This window comes from Labeo rohita, chromosome 5, assembly GCF_022985175.1.
Source record: "Labeo rohita strain BAU-BD-2019 chromosome 5, IGBB_LRoh.1.0, whole genome shotgun sequence".
Classification (NCBI taxonomy): domain Eukaryota; kingdom Metazoa; phylum Chordata; class Actinopteri; order Cypriniformes; family Cyprinidae; genus Labeo; species Labeo rohita.
This window is the reverse complement of record NC_066873.1, coordinates 3823997-3846380: the sequence shown is the minus strand read 5'-3', so window position 1 is coordinate 3846380 and position 22384 is coordinate 3823997. Positions and strand designations below refer to the sequence as shown.

At 38.4% G+C, this 22384-nt stretch overlaps 1 protein-coding gene across 1 annotated transcript in view; it reads right to left on the bottom strand.

The window, feature by feature from the left end:
- Nucleotides 1-4629, bottom strand: part of rgs3a (regulator of G protein signaling 3a) — a 161245-nt gene extending 156616 nt beyond the window's left edge. The window contains exon 1 of the mRNA XM_051110231.1: nucleotides 4490-4629. The gene's annotated coding sequence lies outside the window, so the exon portion shown is untranslated. The remainder of the gene's footprint in view (nucleotides 1-4489) is intronic.
- Nucleotides 4630-22384: the final 17755 nt, after the last annotated feature.

Genomic DNA, 22384 nt, shown 5'->3' with positions numbered 1-22384 from the left:
AGTTTACAGTTTTTTAAAAAAAAAAAAAAAAAAAAAAAAAACATGCTAACATAAATTGTACGTCTTTGAGAGGAAAAATTAAACCGGACAGGTCACGGCGGCTAGGCCTATAAATCACATTTTATTATATTCTGAAATGAACAGGCCTACAGCGTAATGTTATAATGTTCCGACATTATTTCCCTCACTCTACAACAAATCCTTTAACTTTAACCGTATTCAGAACCGGACGAGAATGAATGAATGAATGAATGAATGAATAAATAAATAAATAAATGAATAAATTTGCCTAAACAATCCAAAACAAATTTAAAGCGAAACTGAAAGTAAAGTTGGGCTTATGTAGACTACCTCTCTCGCCACAAATACAAATGTTTCCATATCTGCAATGTATTTGAAGCGAAAATATTATGCATTGCGTAAGCTTTGTACTTCATGCACGTCGATGGAAAATATCATGATGAGCAAAAATGTGCCACGGGACCGGTGTTCACGCTGAACTGCACGTAACACACACTATTTAAATTGACTAGTGTAACTTTTGGGTGACTGTGTTTTATTTTTCAGATGAACAGGCTGCAGTGATAGTGCGCGATCAAACAGCTGAATAGCATATTCCGGCATTTTGGTCATAGTAAAGGCATAATTCGATACTGCAAAGTCCAAAGCAGTTTGAAGTGTCAAGAATATTAGCAAAGATTATTATAATTCGTTTAGACTAGAACACTGTTTCATTCTTATTTCGCTATGGAACCTGATCGTTTTTTGTTTGTTTGTTTGTTTTTTGCTAAGAACGAACCGAAACATTTTGCCTTTCGCCATGAATTTGACAACCCACACCCACCCACTCCCCATCTTGTTCTTCTGAGTTTGAGATCTTCCCAGAGCACTAGCCTGCTTCAAAGACTAAAATCAAGGCGCCCACCACTACTTCAAGTACTACGTTTTTTTCTCAATACCGCTACAATAGAGGCAGTACGTGCATTGCATTCATGCGTTTGCATTGCAGATTATACAGTTTTCTACGTGGGCGCTCAGTTTTTTTCTGACATTTAGCTAAAATATAAAGATTCATAAGCAATTTGGTTGTCTCGACAACAAATGCTAGACTAAGACACACTTTTCTCATCTCCTCGAATGCAAAAAAAAAAAAAAAAAAACATTAGCCTTTATAAATACAGTGCTGTATTATAAATACAGAAAACATGTACTTTTTCAATCAACACTTCTTTATTTACCTCAAGTCTGCAAACACGCTGAGATGCTTCAAACTGCGCGCTTCATTCACGAGAGAGGCGGGAGGATTAATACGGTTTGACTGACAGTTTAATGAGCCAATGGCGTCACGAGGTTTAGTGGCGGTGACGTCGCTTACTGACCCAGGATCAGTGATCCGTAGCAGTTATATTTCCGATTTGAGCTTAAAGTATAGAAAAATATATAGCTTTTAGCTTTTGTTGACGCTACCGCGCTACTTGATCAAAATAAGAGCTTAGCTACTGAAAAGCTATTTGATTCAGAAAACAGCGACGCTACCACCACGCTACTGAGAAATGTAGTTAAAAGCCCAACACTGGGCCCAGATATACTTGAAGTGAAATCTAACACTAAAATGTTTATTTTGAAACTGAGAGAAAAGCATGCAGCATGTATTTTGCCATCTAAATGGCAATCTCAACAGCGCAGGTGGGGTCAGGATGTTCGCTAACAATATAGCGCTGCTCAGGCATGTTTAAACTTTTTTTTTTTTTACCCCTCAGCAAAGTAACTATACCATGAATATATTGTTAGCTTTAGGGCTTTCTATTAGGAAGTTGGCTGTTGATGTACCACTAGTGGCCTAGGGAGAGGACAAGCCAACCCAAGGTATAATATATATTTGTATGACTTAGATATGGTGTTTGCTTTGTCTCTCCTCTCCACACCAGTTTTTGATGCCTACTTTGATAACTTTGAGAACCGGGTGGTCATTCTCTGGGTCATTTGTAGGTACTGATGTCACTTCCTTAAACTGAAAATGGCATAGTCTGTACTGATTATGGTGGTCAGGTTAGCACATTTATAAAAACCTCCACAATGTTTTGAAAGAGTTTTGCATAGGGATGTCCCAATCAGGTTTTTTTGTGCCCCCAATTCAATCCGAGTCATTTAATTTTGAGTACTTGCCGATAACAAGTCCTGATCCAATGCTTGTATTTTCCTGGTGCTTGGTGTACACTTCAAGTAATTTAACAATTTATTTGAAATGTACACCAATAGAGCCAATAGATTCCCCAAAGGCGTGATGAGCTGGGAACAACTGATCTGAAATCCCCTCAAGAGATGAGTCTAAAGCCCTATCCAGACAGGATTAGTTTTATATGGGGAGGTGGGGTAATGTAATAGAGCTTTGCTATAATTTTGATCCCATCCAAATCAACCATATCAGTAATCATTGCACGCATTTTCTGGACTGCTTTCACACGTGAGCAAACATTACTTTTGCCATCTACAGAAAGGCCTGTAACAAGAACCCAAGGCGATAAGAGGTTTGTCTAAATCTCTAAATAAAAGTTTATTTTGATGAATGATAAGACAAAAGAAAAAAGACTTGTGCTGCACCCCAATTTGCCTACTTATACTAAAATTATGTGCTCTTTTTAAAATGAAAAACTAGATCATTTTAAGTGTGTAGCAGAAGAGAAGGCAAGTTTTGAGACTGCAGTGTGGTACTGTGTCGCATAATTATGTTTGTTCTGTCACCATAAATCAGTCTACCTTCTCACAGTTCTCATCTTCATGTACACAATCTACATTTTATTTCATTAAATGTATAATGTTCAAACAATTATTCCCACCCTATTGGAGAAAAACAAATAGCAGATTTATCTGTCAGTCATGGGTCACTGTGAAAATCTACTGGAAAAAGTAGACCATGTGGGGACATTTGGCTCTTTTCAACATACTATGCTTTGGAACAAACGTCTTCTAATGGATGGATACTATACACACTTGGATGCACAGTAGTTTTTATAAATTAACTCATAATTTAAGCCTGGTTTACACTATTGCAGGACCTTCCACAGACTGCTCATTATGCTTGAGGCATTTGCACTTCACATATTTGACATTCAGTGGAGTTGAAGCACCACATTAGCTTTTCATTTGAAGATACCAAATCTGGGACATGCACAGCCAGTGCAGATGTAGAGTCTGAGCTGCAAGAGTTCATTTAATTTACAATGCATTACATTTCATTTACAATGCATACAGCTACTGTTTTCCACTGCTGGTATTTTGAGGCTTGGGTACTGAGATGACACCATGCAACACTTGTCTCATAGCATTGACCTTAATGGCCAGTGCACACAAAGACGAACAATTCTGTTTGATTTTCCATATGTAATTTGTTTGCTCAAAAAAAAAAAAAAAAAAAAAGTAGACAGGGTAAATGAAAATGCAGAATCACTCTCTGATGGTATGTGGCACTTATAGAAAAGCATAAATACTCTGGTACACCAAGCAGCACTGTGCAAAAAAAAAAGAGGTATAAAAGAAAGTAAGCAGTATTTATGTGTTTTCAAACAGCTGTTTAATCCGTTTTATTCAGTCCTACCTAGACTTTTGTATTGCACAGTGATCAAGCAGCACTCAAAACTCAATTTATTGTTGTCTAGCAAAATATGTTTGTGAGCGCCACCAAGTCGTAATTGTTATTTAACTGCATAAGCTCAGGGCACATGACCAAAAGTGCAAATCTTATTGGTTGGTCAGTTTTCTTAGTATAGTGCAATATAAGAGATTAGAAACTATCCGCCGCAATGTTCACAGACATCAATTCACCGAATTACAGTGTTGAACATTTGTCTTAGTGTGAACAGGCCCTCACACACCATATTTGGATTTTTAATAAGATATTAAGAATAAGAAATTAATAAGAAAATTTAATTTGTATGTTTTTATGGTGGGAAATGTTTCCTACAATGTCAAACCTTAGCTTTTATTATCTCAAAGGGTATGTAGGCAAAACTACATACACTGCCTGTGTGCAACCATTATGCAATCTACCCACACTAAAAAATGCATTAAAGAGCAGCTTGGCCCACTTTTAGTACGAAGGGTATCAACAATTTAAAAAATGCTTAGGTAGCTTGACAATTTGACAGAGCCACAAATCAGAGCAAAAGAGGAAATTAGTGACCCATAGAGGGACAGATGGTTATTACTGCATCAGTGATTCAGTTCTTCACGTTAATCTATTCAGGCAGTTAGAAGACATTGACATCAAGAGTTGATGAGTCCTGTTATCTTAACCCCAGCCACAAAGAAAATATATGCAACTTGTAAATGACAGTACAAACAAAATTGACTGAAGCTTCCACAAAAGCAAACTTACATCTCACTAAAACATCTACGAGGCTCATAAGGAACAGAACAGCTGCAATCCATCAATAGCTAATGTAACACACTCATTAAACACACATCAAAGACAGACTGAGAGATCACTCACCTGATCACTGCTGACACACACGCTGATGTTCAGACAGGTGTTGAGAGTGTAGAAGTTATTCCCTGAAACTCAGTTTCAACATATATGTGAGCAAAAATGTTGTCAGACTCTAGGAGCAAGGCGCTGCTGACTCTAAACTCTGGGCAAATGCCACAGCGTGTGTATGATTCTCAACGATGTGTGCGGCTTGTCCAGCCCCCTCCCTCTCTCCCTCCATCCATCCTCTCTCACTCCCCATATACCCAATTTTAATCCTCCACTCACCCAGCAGACTCTTTGAGTCTGTGTTTAGTCCTGCCTACATCCTCTTCCAGGTTTTAAACACATCACATATATGCATCTTCCAAGGTTATTTTAGTTTTCATTTTAATGTGTTATTCAAAATTAGTGGAGCACATTATTTTACATTTTCTGCATGCATTTATTATAGTAATTACCATGTGGTTACCTTACCCACTACTTTGTTAGTTGTGTACACTGTAAAATAAAGTGCAACCAAAATTGGTTTAGGTTTGCATTAACTGAGACTATTTGAATATGTTTAATACAGATATTTTTTAATGCATACAACGCATACATTACTAGCTTTACATCTACACTGTTACAGCGTAACAGTTTTGTGTGATCAGAAAAGTGGGACATTGCACAATGACTATGGTGACTGAGCAGAGTTTTCATGTGTTATAATGAGTGACAATCTGGCACTGGAATTTGTTATTTTTAATGTTTTGCTCTGTGGCCGAAGGCAAGAGTGTGATGTTCTCTCTTGTACAGTCACACAGATACATGCTCCGGTCTACTTTTTTTTTCTGCAGCTGCAGCAGCTCTCTATCCATTCTTGTGAAGTCTGAAAAAACAAAATGCTAACAAATGTTTTATTGCTACTGATAGACATCCACATATGTGCATTTGTTTTTATTAAAATAAGTCCCATGTGGGCGGATTAGAAGAACTGAGAGATATGCAAAGCAAAATGCAAAGCAAAAAAGCTAAGATGTTACCACTAGACCATCATACTGCAATATCTATATTAAGGCCAAAAATAATATTAAAAAAAGGTTTGATTTACTGTATTTTACTTATCCACTGAGACTGATGGTGGAAGATGGATGATGTTTTCATTTTAAACACTTCAGTTGGTCAGAAAGAATGAATCATTAGTGTGTAACAATTTAATGGGAACTCATAGGCATTCAAAAAATAGGCATTCAACATGGTCTTAAACTATAATTTACGTGACTTCCGGACATTCCTAATTCTAATTCACTAACCCCAAAATTTATTTATAGCTCTAAAATATGCTACAGCAATAAACCTCGTGACCTGAGCTCTTTTGTGCCGCATAGATTTGATCCCATGGACAGGGACAATAATCATCTGTAAAAGCATCTTAACAAAGCGGACAGATATCTGCAGGCGGTGGGGGAGGGACTGAGAGAGAGAGAGAGGATGTGGATTGACAGATGTCAGGCTGAGACAGAGAAAACAGAAGATAATAGAAGAGAGGAAGAGGCAGGAGGTCGAATGATTAACTGTTGGAGTCTCTCTGTGATACCTCACATAATCTGCTAATTAGTAAATTAAGGCAATTAAATATTCATTCAGCCAGATGCAAGCTCCAACATAGCCAGCTCAACCCATTAATTCACAGAATATTAGTTAACACTGAACATTTATCGTGAACATTTATATAACAGGTCTGTCAATTAGCTCCAGTGTTTAAATAATCTGCTTATTTTTTTAGGTTACATTCAGTTTACAATTACTTACCAGGCCTGGCCGTATAAATTTAACCATTATATTTCTATCACATCAGCCTCATGCTAAAATGTGTAATGTTTAAGATTTATGGGTATATTTTTCAACCAGCATGATAAGTAAAGTACATATTTGAAACATTAATGATTTTTATTCCTGTTCATTTATTTAGTAACTGTCAAAAATAAATCTGTAGTACTTTACAGCAGGCAACAATCCGACATAAACCTCCACACTGAACTGCTATCCAGTCTTTTTACATGCATTTTATATGTGCAATTTTCTGGCATTTAATGGTGAGCTAAACTATATTATTCTTTTAGTAAATTTCAGCATCTTCATCTGCTAGTCAAGAATGCAAATTATTAATCTCAGCATTTAACAGACCTGCAGGTTTTAATAGAACAACACACATCAACTTACAAAAGGAAAATTGTTCAGAAAGAGCAAGCTTTTACACTACATGTTAAACTTCAATACTCTTTGTGCCCTGCTATAATTTCAGCAAGGTTTTTCTTTATTTTTCTCTCAGGGAGACAAAACAAAATAACATTTGCTGATGTCACTGAGTGCAAGTTATTACAGAGTGATAACAACTTTGTAATGTAATTTCATGGTTATGTTCTGTTCTGGTTTTCCATTTCATTGCGTTCTGTTCCTGTTTACCTGTTTACACGTTTCCTAGTTAGGAAATAATAAATAAATATAATAAATATTTATTATAATCCGAAATGAAGACAGGAACAGCGGGGAAAAACCAAACAAACACAACGCACAAGAAACAAAACTGAATGACCATATAATCACCGACAACCTAGACTAGACACAACCAAACTTATATACATAGAACCAACCAATCAGGGGAGGACAGGTGTAACAAAGACACAGTGACCTGAAAACAAGAAACGGAAACGGGAAGTCCAAATATGGGCATACACAGGGAGAACACAGACAAAAACAGCCCAAAGGGTCTGACAAGAATGACCTCCCACTCATAGTTTTAAGTTTACAACGAGGCTGGTACAAAGTAAGAGAACCAGCAGAGGCCGAGATGGTGTGGACACTGTAACCAAATTACAAATATACTCGGAGGCCAGCGCATGTATTACTTAATAAGTTAAAATAAGAAATTTAAAATCAATGCGTGATTGGACTGGAAGCCAGTGTAGTTGAGAAAGCACAGGAGTAATGGATGTGTAAGTTAAAAAACGAGCAGCTGAGTTTTGCACATATTGCAGTCACTTAATCAAATTTGCAGGAAACCCTACAAAAAGTGAATTACGATAATCAAGTCTAGATGTTATAAAGGCGTGAATAAGACTTTCTGCATCAGGCATAGAAAGAAATGGTCTTAAACAGGCAATATTCCGAAGATGATAAAAGGCTAATAATGTATTTAAGTTTTTGCCATTATATTTGACAAGATTCACACTGCCTACTAAAGAAACACAAAGGCAGGCCAACCAATATCATGTCTGATTTTCATTTGTCCATAAGGTGCTAAAAAATTCTTGAGAGAGCTAGTAATGGATATTTGAACCCATCAGCGGCTAATTTAAAAAGAAATGTGGGTCGGCGCCAATTGCCTTGTGGTAAGTGCAGCTGCAACTCTGCTCACGGAGACCTGTGTTTGATTCCTGTCTCGAGGATCTCGAGGATCCTGCTCCCCTAACTCCACCCAACTGTCCTATCTCAATAAAAGGCATAAAAAGACCATAAAAATAACTAAATATATATGTATATATATATATATATATATATACATACACACATTTAAAACAAAATAATAAAAAAGTAAGAAATAAATGTGGAATAAAAGAGAGTTTTAGCCAAATGATTAACACAAAATAATTTACTTTTCTGAAGATGTAATTTACACCCTTGACCACCAAACTGGTCAAGAATAGAAAAATCCACTATGGCAATGAAGGCAAATGGCTGGGGGGTCAATAGCTAAATTGAAAAAACAGGGGAAAGAACAAACATCGTGATGTTTTCCGTGTTTGAGCAAATAATTTTGGAGTATACTGATGCAGATGGTAAAGTATACAAAAGCTAAATCAAGGAATTTAATTTGGGGTTAAACTAAATTTTCTTAAAGCCAAGAACAGATATTCTTACTGCTCCCTGTCAAAGGCTTTTTCCACATGCAATGCTAGAGTGAAATTCAATACTCCATCTTCACAGCAAACCGGAAGTCCTCTGGATATTGGTTTGAGTGTAATAATATTTGGTATAGTCAGGACACTGAAAAAAATATGACAGCATGCAGTCATAGCTTCTGTTTTCTTTCTTTTTTCTTTTTTTTTAATTACTTTTTTTTTTCTTAATATTACCATTTTCATATAGTACCCATACTTTAACGTACATACAATTCCTCTACACTTTTTGCACTCCTGTTTATGCTTTTGTCTGTCTGAGACTGGCCTCTGAATGTGAGTTTCTCATTGTTATCCAGACAGGTATATTATATCCATCCACAGAGATTCACATCAGAACATCGAATCCCAACATGATTCAGAATATATCTTTATTCTGTGAAAGAGAATGAAAGTGTCTCTGAAAGAACATGAAAGTGTCATCCATCTTGTGTAATTCTGATCGTGTATTCTGATCGAATGGAGCCTTGTTCAAATTGTACAAACCAAAAAAAAAAAAAAAAATAGAATTATTAAGAATTATTTACTTACAGATAAACTATTTCCAGACCTCATAATTCAGATATGTAATAACAGATATGTAATAATAACATTAAATCCTAATTATGCAAACTAAAGTTTATATAAAAACATTTTAATGATCAAGTTGGCAGGGCCTTTTGGGGGAAGATTTCATAAAATAGGAGAGGGGGAAAAAAAACATATCCTAAATCCTCATGAGGTCTTAGCTAAATCTTGTTGGCCAACTACAAAAAAATAGGGTAGCACAGTTGATCCTTCTGAATGTGCCTACTTACCCACTAGTAGGGAAAAAATAGTATGTGTAAAGAGTAGTATGTCAGAATTCACAGTATTTAAAACAGTAGGTAAAAAGTAATATATCTTACTACCTTTTTTTTTTACTACCTAGTTTTTGAAATGTGCAACCAATGGACACTTTACCATCCCACACAGCAAAATCCCCAGTGGTTATTTAACACTCTGAGTGTGGACTCATATAAACAATGAAGCAGTGTTGAAGTTAATGAGATAATTAGGTGATTAACTAAGTGATGTTTGAACATTATTGAAGACACCTGATGTTAAAAGGGGAAAAGTCCACTTCCAGAACAACAATTGACAGATAATGTACTCACCCCCTTGTCATCCAAGATGTTCATGTCTTTCTTTCTTCAGTCATAAAGAAATTATGTTTTTTGAGGAAAACTTTTCAGGATTTTTCTCCATGGACTGATATGGTGCCCTGAGTTTGAACTTCCAAAATGCAGTTTAAATGCAGCTTCAAATAATCCCAAATGCAGTTGTAAACGATCCCAACCAAGGAAGAAGGGTCTTAACTATTTTATATACTTTTTAATGTCAATCGCTTGTCTTCTCTTGCTCTTCCTGAACTCTGTGTATTCTGGCTCAAGACAGTTAGGGTATGTTTAAAAACTCTGATCGTATTTTTTTCCCTCAAATTCAAAATCGCCCTATATCGCTGTTTTACCTTTTTTGTTAAGGGTGTTTGATCTTCTTTGCATGTTCACTTTGATTTTGAAATCATTTTTGAAGTTGAGGGAGAAAATACAATCTGAGTTTTTTGACATACTAACTGTTCCACACACCCTAAAATGTTCAAGCAACTATTATAGTAGTCAGTGTTTGCATTAGTTGGGATCTTGACCCTTACATTTTTAACATTAGATTAGTTTGGCTGCCTTAACATTGAAAGTTAGTGTGAATAAAAAACATAGTAAGTTAACACTTTCATTGTACAGAAAGAGAGCAAAGAACATTTTCACTGACAGTCTAGAGTTCAAGCACTCTCAAAAACTCCCATTAAAATCACTTTCATTAAATGCTATTAACACTATGAAATTAATATCTTACTTGCAGATTCATACACACAATTGCACACGAGAGAATTCGCCAGAAAGAGGTATTCAGTCAGCGAGCCAGTAAAGAAAACATTTTAGCAATGACTCGTCTGAACACCTCTGATTGGTCATTGCATTCATAAGCTCAACAGCATCGATTGGTTATAATGTGCAGTGCTGTAAAAATACATCTGTATCTGGCTCATCTCCAGTGGGCAAACGCAGATTTGAATTTAGCAGCTGATGATATGACGCACTGAACGTTCACGGTGATGTGATTGTATCAAATATATTATTTTACTATTTTTTTGTCTTTTGGAAGCTGCATTCAAAATCTGCCTGGCTCAAAAATCACTTTGAATGGGCATGACACCTCTGACAACAGCAATCACAAAATAAATACTTTCAATGCATTTTCACGGGCAGTAAGGTTGTTTCAGACTCTGTCTCGAAATCTTCCCACTATACCATTGTATAGTGGACAATTTGAGAGGACAGTCATTTATACTGATGTCCAAAACCATTGTGGACATCATCAAGTGCACTTATTTAATCCCGCAATGCAGTACAAACACAAATGTACAACTGATGTAGACTAGACAACTAGAGATTTCCTATAACTCACTGTGAGGATCAAGCTGAATAAATTACTGTTTCTCAGCAGAAGATGGAGTCCACAGTGGAATCATACAGGTATATGTTCCTTAAGTTTATTATTAAATTATTTAATGCGGTTTATAGAAGCTAGTTTCTATGACAGATTTCAAGATTGTTTTTTTTTTTTTTTGCTGGCAAGTTTAAGCACTGTGTATGACACAAAGCAATCCCAACCACACTGACAGCTTTTTTACTTTATTATTAAACAGCAAGCACAAACTATGCAAAAAATTTTGGTGGGTTATTTAATGCCAGATGAATCTTCTGATAGACTATTCTCTCCTGTTTTATTTATTTATTGTATATTCCTATTAGGTAGTTTAAATCTTGATTATATTATGCAATTAAATATTGTTAACGAAAGAAAATGTATTCAAATCTTTTAAACAAAAGTGTATTAAAATACATGAAATGCTCATAGCTTCAGTTTCATGACTTCACACAAACCCTCCTGTGACTCAAACTCTTCTCTTTCCTAGCTGTGGAATTAGAGCGCAGTAATTGTGGCACATTTGGGGAGGTGAAGAGGAAAACCCTGCAGTCTTTTCATGTGTAATGCTCTCTCTCTCACACACAGACACACACACACACACACAAATGTGTATAATGACATGGGTACTACAACGTAAACATGGTTTATCACACTTCCTGTGTCCCCGTAAAACAAAAGGCTTAAAAAACATACTAAACAGTGTTTTATGAAATTCAAAAAGTGTGCACAGTCTCCTGTGAGGGCTAGGTTTAGGTGTAGGGTAGGTGTAGGGCGATAGAAAATACGGTTTGTACAGTATAAAAACCATTACGCCTATGGAGAGTCCCCGTAAACCACAAATGCAAGAATGTGTGTCCTCATAAACCATATATACCAGAACACATATGCAGACAAGCTAACACACACCAGAGGAATCTGATTTTAATAACACACACAGAGGTCAAAAGAGGTGGCTGCTGTCTGAGGCATTATGATGCCAGGCTGCTGTGCCTTGGGTAAAGGGGGAGCTTATGGTATTCCCAGCCTTCAATGGCAAATAAGAGCAATGAACCCAGTTAAGACATGTCAGACATGTACAGTACACATTTTGGATATCTTGCTTATTGTAGTCCAATGTAATTGTACAATGCTATCATATTTTTTTAGATGCATCTTAGATCATTTAATTCTAAATGACAAAGAAATAATAAGTCACCACATCCACCATCTTTTCTCACTACCATGCTCTCAATTCAGAAACTTTAAAGTCTTAAAGTCTTTTAAAAAAGTTTTAAGCTTCACACCCATAATTACAACTTTGTGGTGTCATTCATGTGTGTTCAACTTGTAAATAAGGAAATAACTTTCCTATCTTTCAGAATTACTTGAATGCACCATGTTACTTTGCTTCTAAATGATACGTTGATCACATTGGATTGTTTGAAAATGAGGCAAAGAGCCCCACTGATGTGTCTAAGCAGGAATTTTCAACTCTGGCCTTCAAGGTCCACTGTCCTGCAGTTTAACCCCAACCCCAATTAAACAAACTCCCGAACAAGCTAATCAAGTTCTTTAGGATTACACGAAAATTAGAGCCAGGAGAATTTGATTAGGGTTGGAGCTAAACTCTGCAGGACAGTGAGCCTGTTTTGAAGAAGGCTGGATTATAGGAAAGTAAATCCTGTGACTTTGTGGGTTGTGCTTAGTTCGTAAGTAAATCTGATCTGCTTAAAGGATATTATCAAATTATTTTGTCATTCCCCTTTGAGGTTGTATTCTTATTGGGTTATGAGATTGGTCCTTGCAATGCCCTGTCCACAGTTCATCAGTGAGTTGTTTACCTTGGTGCTGTTGTACCCACATATAACTATATAAAACATCTTTAGAGAATTTAAGCACCGTGTCTGTTTGTGACACCAGGCGTAAGGTCAGTTTGGCAAATATGACTTTGTCCAAGCCACAGTTGTTTACTTGAGTAAAATAGTGAGACAGACCTTTGTAAACTGTGGGCCACTGATACTATTTCACCTCTGATGAACAAGAAAGAACTCATGAGCACTAATTGCATGTTTTACGTGCCACTTAAGGCTGGCCCACACTAAAAGATTGTTCAGTTCTTATTAGTAACCTAATGATAAAAAAAGAAAAATGATGTGACGAATAAGACTGCACACCACACACTAACATATTCCATTCACAAACAACAAAAGTCCCAATTGTTTACACAGGAAATCTCGCAAAAACTCTCGTGGTCAAATGTGACTTAACAAACAAATGGCAGACAAAAGGCAAGAAGAAATGGTGATGATAGTGTTGCTACTGCTTTTTACAGGAAATTGGGAAATAAAAGAAAAATGTTAGGATGAAGTCATGGAGACAGCATAAACATGGAGTTTACATGTTACAGCGCGAGCTGGAGGTAAGTAATACTTCCGTCTTCCATCAGCCTGCTTTCTGATTCTTAAACGATTCATTCCATGTGACAATATATGAAATCAGTGTGGCCCTGACGTTCTTCCGAACAGATTCAGTCTCTCATAATACACCCCATGCCACATTATACAACCATCAAGATAATTGGGATAATCTGGAAAATTCATCCCAAAATTGGCCCAAGCATCTTGTAGTGTGTGCCCTGCTATAAGACTTGTCATCTCAAGATGAAATCGAGCTGTATAGGGACTGGAGTTGCACTTTTTCAGACCTGTACTTTTCAAGGAAGTTTAACAAACATCTGTTAAACTATTCAAACACAGAATGAACAGACGTCCCTGTTTCCCTATTGTCCTTAAATTTTGCTTTTCCAGGCAGCAGGAATTTGGTTTAGAGTTTGGAGCTTGGTGGAGCTTGATCTCCATCCTATCATACTAATGAGGCACACCAATTACATTATTAATGAGAAAGTCCTTTGAAGCCTGGAAACTCTAACTAATACCAGCATTAATGATTGATTGTTTTTAAAGACAGAGGTTCCTAATTACTTCCCAAATAACTGTGGACACCTTAAGCTGGGCTCACACTACAGGATTTTTAGCCCGATTTTGCCCCGATTTTCCCTTCCCAAGAATCAGAGCAAAAATCTTGTCAAGCACCTGGATCGGTCCCGATGTGCGCAGATTATCTGGTAATGTGAGGCGTTCACAGATCAAATCTTGCACCTCCTGATCTGCTTGCACACAAATCGAGGCCACTCCGATTAATATCAAACATGTTTGATATTCAGGATTTTAAATCGGGATGATGATGGCTATATGATTACATCACTACTTTAACAACAGCCAATGCGCGACCACAAAACAGCTGCTGTGCTGTCCATTGGATAGTGGAGATGAAGGAAACTGCTTTTTGAGTTCTTGTAGTAACACTGTATAATGTGTCGAAAACGTACCACAACAGTAAGGAGTAAGAGGAGCTCTGGGGTGAAATCGCCTCAGTTTTGAACATACAGAGAGCAGAAAATGTATTGCTGAAATGACGATCTGTTGCATATGATCACGTGAGGCAATCCCACCGGCATGATAATCTTAATCACAATATTATCTTGTAGTGTGTGATGTGCCACGAATTTCAAATCTTGTAGTGTGTGCATGTTTAAGATTTGAGGGAAAATAATCTGCAAGTCAAGGTCTTCAGGACACACATTGGTATTTTTGTTTTCAGGTTTGGAGCTAAACTCTGCAGGGACACCGCCCCTCTAGGATCAAGGTTCCCCACCCCTGCTTTAAACGGATCCCCAGCATTTAACCTCATGGCATTAAGTAACCTCATGTTATGACTCATTAACAGTCCCCTACTGAAGCAATAATTACATAATTGTCATCTTGTTTAAGGTAAAGTCATTGCTGATTTGGAGATCACAGGTGTGAACTGGGGAGAAATTGCTGGGGTACCTGCAACACAGAACCCATGATGCATCATCTCCTGGAGCCACAAATCCCAACTCACCACTTCCCCTTAATCACGGAAAGTGCTGCATACAATGTCACTGCATGTAAAAATAAAGTGGGTCACTTCAGGGGTAAACATTGAACTCACCTGTTTTGAGGCATGCATCATTCTGCCTGTCACAAAATGTTAAGTACACAGTCTTATTACTGTTTGTTCTCCGGACTTTGAATGATGTCAAATCAAATATTACTGTTTGGTGATTCATCCTGCAGCTGCTTGGTTTCATTCAAGTGTTTTTAAATGCCAAAGGAGAAAATGAATGTGTACAGTACATCCAAAACCAAGGCTGGTAAAAGTCTACATCAATGTGCTATGTTGTTGCCTATCAAAAATGTACACAGAAGTCATCACTCAAGTAAGCAATAAGGTACGAGAGACCATGTTGTATTGTGAATATAGTCAAGGCTGAAAGGCATTGTTAACCATGACACAAAGCAGAGTGCAACCCCTTCAGCTGTCACTGTATTCACAATACAGCACACCTGGAGTATCTTATTGCTTTTATTAAACAGTTACCACAGGGGTTACATACATACATACATACTCCAGGATTACATACATATGGTCAGGGTTACATATATAACCTGAGATGTTCTTGTTCATTAGACTCATGTTTATTAGACCAATCTGAACCACAGCTACAAGATAGCCCAGTCTTTAAGAGCAGAGATAGCAGTATCAGAGGTATCAGGGTAGCAGCCAAACCAGCAGCTGGAGCTCTCTTGGAATCCTCCAGAGGAGCCCGCCAAGAGCAAGCTTGACTCCTGGTACTTCAGGTCCAGCCACCGCCAAGTGGTCTCGAGAAAATCATTGCTGTTCTTTCCTGATGTACACGATCAGCTTGTCAAGATGTGGTCTGCGCCCCAGTTGGCACGCGTCCAGTCAGCTAAACAGCCTATGTTTTCTCACATGGACAGGGCGGAAGCCCACAGGTATTTGTGCATGCCCCACATCGAGGAGACTGACGCCTCACACCTGTGAAAAATCCTGGGCTCGCATATCAGCCTGCTCTCCAAGCCATGCAGGCTGACAGCCCATTTGGCCAGCAAGGCTTATTTTTGGCTGGGGAGGAAGTGTCTGCCCTGCATGCCATGATGATGCTTCAAGTCTTCCAGGACAACCTCCTGCAGTCCCTGGAGGGCAGGGCCATCATGCCGGACACAGCGAACGATCTGCGTGTGGCAACAGACTTTGTGCTAATGAAAACGAAGCACGCCACCCAGGCGACTGGCCGAGCCATGGGATTTATGGTAGTCCAGCAGAGGCACCTATGGCTAAACCCATAAAAGGTGCTCTTGAACGCACAGATTACTCCCTCTGGCCTCTTTGGCGATGCCGTGGAGTCAATCACTGAGCAATTTTCAGAAGCTTAAAAGCACACCAAAGCCATAAGTCACGTCATGCCGAGGGCACTCGTTCCAGCCACCGTCTTGTTCCAGATCTTCTTCGGCTACCCGCCCACCCTAGAGGAGGGAGGAGAGACCTGCAGCATCTGACATGGACCTCGGTGGGAACCGGACACGAGGAGGAAAGCGTGGTCAGGTCCAGGGAAAATGTGCCACCGACAGCTGAGTAACCCCCACCGTGACGCCGGCCCTCCACCAGCCTACAAGTCGTCTTTCTGAGGGTATTGTGGGGAGGGAGGAGCGCACTGGAGACCCAGGTCCCAAGTGCCGCAGAATGTTGCATTATGTTCTGGAGTGCGGCATTGTTTATGTGTCACAATGTTTATGTTCCTGCATTCTGTTCAATTAAAATGCATACATCCTCACAGAAAGAGCTCTTTCCTCCTCATTTAATCGAAATGGCTTCACTTGCCCTGCCTTAGAGAAGTGCAGAGCTGCGAATTTACACTCGCCGGCGCGTGGAATGCTCCTCCAGGAATTTAGCGCTGGATACTCAGCACTCAGCGTGTTAGAGCGTGGATATTCTCTTCAGTTCAAGAGAGTGGGTCGAAGCGCACAGAAAGGCAAACACAACAATCTGGCACAAGACAGAAAACACAAGGAGAATATATAGGACCTAATGAGCAGAGTAAATAATAACAGGTGTGGGGAATTAATCAATAATGATACAACAAACAGGATAACAAGAGAGTGGGGGAAAATGCAACAAAGACAAAGGTACACTGTCAAAACAAAAACGTGCTCCAAGACAACAAAAACACAAGCTGGGCTGATCAGATGGGGGACATGACAAAAACAGTAAACAGAAAACCTTTAATGTCCCTACAGCACTTGCATCTACCTTGAGTTAAAATGGATGAATAAAGTCAAGAGCAACAAGAACAGGTGCACTGGATAAGAGACCTTCCATTCCCGTGAAAGCATGTTCACACACATGGGTCTAGGTAAATGTATTTGGGATGACCGGGGAAGGTCTGTCAGAGGCAAAACCAAGCTGGCAAAGTTACGACAGAACCCGCAATAAAAACCGGCCTTCCACAGGAAATGGCACAGCTCACCAATATTTAATGGTCTCGGAAATTTAACAATAGCACTTTGATATTTACAGGACACGCTTGTCCCTGACCCACATGTTTGCCAAGGTAGGTGGCGTAAACTGAGGGGTTTGAAAGTAGGATTGTTGCACATCCCAAACGCCATCACAGAGTACTAGGGCTGCCCTCGACTGAAGATTTTTCTGGTCGACCAGTAGTCATCTCCACTGTGGGCGTACACATTTCATCCGAATTACATAATCTGAGAATATTTGAAGAGTTCCGATGCAAAAGCCTCTAAATCCATCTGACGTTTTTCTTTAAAATGAACATTTCTTTCTGGCTACTTTGTATAGGTTTCTATGTGAGTACTGGTACTTCTGATTGGGCTGAGGCTGGAATTTAGCGAGTTTGAAGTAAAAGTATTTGATGGACGTATACTATGTGTCAGGAGCATTCACTCAGTATCATTATCTTATTTTTGACTGTGATGGCTTCTAGCTGGTTTTGCATCTGAACTCTTCATTTGTTTTTCATTTGAATTGGTTCATTTGAAAGTAGACATTTCACTCTCCATAGATAATATTTCATGTCTGTAAGGCAAGCAGGAGTTTCGATTAATTTTTTCGACACACTCAAGTTCACAGAGACAGAGGTGGCAAAATGCATCCTGTTTGCATCCATTTTTTTTACAGTGCAATATTTTGTTGTTATTGTGAGCGCACACAAATACATGTAGTCTTTACAGATTTGAAAGATGTATTACTCTTATCTGTGTGATTAAAAATGACAGGGTATTTTAAGAGCAAGTGACCACACTGGCACCTCCATCTGACCTGTAGTCACCGCATTCTACTCAGCTTTCACACTCTGCACAGACACTTGAATAGCGAACATTTTTCAAGGTTAACATTAGATTGAGCAGCCATGTAAAGTTGGCACAATTTACATGTTTTAGATGATAAGCCATATTTGAGGTCGATGAATGATAGGCAAGTGTTTGGATGTCCTGCCTGATGTACTGTAATACCACATAGATCAGCCATTAACAACCTGTCCGTCACAGACTGCATGACTTCACCACTTTTTTTTTGTTTTTTTTTTTTTTTCTCAGACAAAACGACTAATAAAATTTTGGTCGACCAAGCCTCTTCTTGTCGACTAACGGATCGTTGACTATTAGGAGCAGCCCTACAGAGTACTGAAAGAAATAAATTGGGGTCATGAAAGCAGCAATCTTAGCAGCACTGAAAGTTAGAGGCACCTGCCAGTAACCTTTCAACAAGTCTAATTTCGACACAAACTTTGCAGAGCCCACTTTGTCAGTGCAGTCATCTATTCTCAGAAGCGGAAAGGAGTTAGATTTAGTAATAGCAATGACTTTTCTTAAATCTGTGCAAAATCAAAAAGACATATCAGCCTTTGTGGCCAGTAAATAAGGTGAACTCCATGCACTCTAACTAGGTACAGCCAAATCATTTTGCAACACATACTCAACTTCCAGCTTCATGATGTCATATTTACAAGGATTTACTCTATAGGGTTGCTGTTTAATTGGGGTAGCATTACCAGTATCAGTGTCATGAACCAATACGCTAGAGTCAAGAAATCTGAGAAAATATTAGGAAAGCTCTCAATCAGCATTATAACCCCTTCTCTCTGAAAGTCCAAAATGTGACTCAGAAAAGTGTTTAAATCTTTGAGAATGCTAGAGTTTTGCAAGCGCTCCACAGACCCTGGGATATGCTTCACAATGGACAGCTATTGTAGCTATAGCCTTGGTCACAGTCATTTCTGTTTGTGCTCTCAAATGTTATGGTTTCAACATATTAACATGGCATGTATGTATCTATACCACATTCCATGATATGGTGTACTGATGACGTAGTTACTATCACTTCTTTTTTTATGGTCCAGCAAAAGAGTCGAACCAGACAATGGCAGTAAAGCTAACATCAATTTACCTGGCTCAAATGAACACGACACCTGGACGTTGGCGAGCGTCTGTCAGGCTTTTTTTTTTGTGTGTGTGTTTCACACATCAGCTCTCATCAGAATTACATCGGTGACAGTTTGCCCAATTCAACATGTTGAATCAGCATAGAGGCCATCGGCAAGAGTGAGAACTGTGACTGGATGTTCAGTTCAGCAAATGAGTCAGTACACAATAATTAAAGCGAAAGTGATGAAAGAGAGCAAATAAGTCAAGACGGCACAAGCAGAAGACTGTTCTAATATTAATCTTACCCAAGCATTTCAATACGCAAATATTTTCATAACATGAGCCTCTTAACATGAAGAAAGTTGTCAACATAACTGATTTTTAAAATGGTAAGCAAGTACTGCTTTATGTTCTGTATATATACGTATATTGTTTATGTTTTGTATATGTACTTGTATATGTACTTGTATATCATTCTTTCGTTTCCTCCTTTTGAATGACAAATATAGACTATTGATAGCTGTATAGAAAGTCAATTCTAATTTGCAGTCGGCTATAGTCTGTGTGGTGTGCACAGTGTTTTGGACCAGACACAGCTGACCCGAGGTGACAACACTGTCATCTGACTTGCGTTGCCACTAGTTCTTTGAAGTCAGCTTTGTGTGTCCCGGTCTTACAAGCTTTAAAGGACCACAAACTGTATGATCGAATACTAAACCTGCTGGGTTGAAGCCAAGAGAATCTTGGAGTCTCTCTTATGGTAAACAGCAGTAATGGGAGCCTATCCACCCAGCATGGAACTAGGACTGGGGATGATCCCTGCGCTCCCTGGGACTGGGGGTGATATGCACTAGACATCTGATGTGACACTGAAATCCCATTTAATAACTGTTTAAACAGTTTCAATGTAAAATTAGTTATGTTAGAATTACTCACAGCAATAGCATAGCTCTTTCACAATCATCCTAGCTTTCACATTACGGAGGGGGGCAGCCTCGGTAAAGCCAGTAGTAGCCATAATGTAATGTAAGGATGTACTGATGATTGCCCTTAGGTCATCTAGGAAGGGGGTCTACACAATCCAAAATTACTCATTCAAACATCTCCCCCAAAATTGGTACAGATTGTGAAGGAGCTGGACAAATGGCCTGATTGTGTTTCCCTGCACGAATGACAATGAGTGACAATACTTTGCCAGGTTCTGAAGCTGAGCCAATAAAAATATTTGCAAGAAGCTGAAACGTTTCATTGACTCCAAAAGGCCAGATCATTGTGTGATCATGGGCCAGTTTAAGTACTGAAGTATTTATAAGTAGGGTTTAGCTTAGACTCTTCCCTAGATGCTGAGGTCCATTTGTGCATTAAAACATCATCACAGAAGTAACCCACACTTACACGTTCAACTTTATCTTTTGAACTTACTGCTGTTTTCTTTCAACTGTTTGATCCTCCTTAGCATAAAAGCTAGGTTCCTCATCCTCATTCGTGTTATCCACCGACAGAAACTTTCACTAAGCCAGAAACTAGATCCAATTAAAAAAAAATACATCAAAACATGAAAGAACAAGAAATTTGATACATCCCAGTTCAATGCCACAAATTAGAACATCCATCCCTGTATATGTCTCTGCAGACAAGGAACGAGCATCTTCTCGAAAAAAAGGATTGCCGGCTCTGGTATTTTGTAAAATGTTTGTCACTTTCTCAGGACAAGCAGAAAGTGAATCACTCAACCGAAAAGGTATGAATACACACAATTTCAATAAATCGGCTTCTGCATCATTCACCAAAGATGCTTTTGTTTGTTTGTTTGTTTGTTTCCACGCCTTACAGTCAGCAATAAGGTCAAGGCAATAGCAACATGCACACTTATGGTTTTCACTTTATTTTGATGGTCCCTTTAACACATTCTGTTGACTATAAGTAACGTTGCACCTACATATCTACTAACTCCCATTAAAGTGTTAGGACAGTATTAGTAGACTGGTAGGGTTAGAGTTAGAATAAGTTTACATGTACTTGCAAAGTTACTTATAGTCAGCAGAATGTCTGTTGAGAGACCACCACAATAAAGAGTTACTAATACTCTGGGAGTTAGTTGACATGTAGATGCAGCGTTACTTAGTGTCAACAGAATGTTCAAAGGGCACCATCAAACTAAAGTGTTATCCACTTATGTTCTGTGCATTTAGACAACCCTCCTGTTGACACATTCGAGTGAGTCTCTGAATTTGGGGACTGGGTAAACATAAGGATTTCTCTGGAATATTTTCATGCCTTGACCCTGATGTGCTATAGAAAACTAGTCCTATGAGTTAGAACGTATTCGTCAGTAAGCACAGCAGCCTTAGGCTAAGAGGTTACCTTCTGTTCATTTAAATGTAACACTAAATTGTCAAGGAGACAACAACTGAAATCCTCCAACAAGATCAAGATCTTGGAGTTGTTCAAACTGCCGCTTTTACCAACTCACAATCAAGTGAATCTTCGATAGGCAAGGCAGAGTAAACTTCTTGTGGCCTGCCTACTATGCTGTTCTGCAGCATTACCACCCACATATCTTTCAGCCAACATACATTAATTTACCTGCCACCTGCTCGAAGGCTGTGAAATACCTCTGATTCCCTAAACTGAGTGACAAGTTTCATAGAGCAGCTAGGGTTGCAACCGTCAACTCAGTAAAAATTATTATTTAAATTCTTAATATAATATTGCAATTTTATTGCAATTAATGTCAGTTGTCATTTTTATTTTAACATTTTTTAATGTCAGTTGCAACACATAAATATCCTACCTGTTATTTTTGTTTTGTGCTAAAATACATTTCCTATGTTTAACCTTGTCCTACGCTAAATAAAACAAACATTTAAAGATTTCGTGAGTTGTTTTTTGTGTTCGTGCTGGTATACTGACCTGCCAGTGACCTAGTAGAAGACAGAGAGACTTTAATCCTGATTACACACATGCTCCATCATTCAATCCTCCCAACAAGCTGCAAAACACTGAACCATCAACCATAATCTCACAGCTTACATCTGATTGACACAAACATACTTTAGTAACAGCATGCGCAAAGCATACGGGTGAGTTTAATTTTCATGAGCTTATTTAAAAATAAACAAAATTATTTTGAGAAATAAACATTTATATACAAATTACAT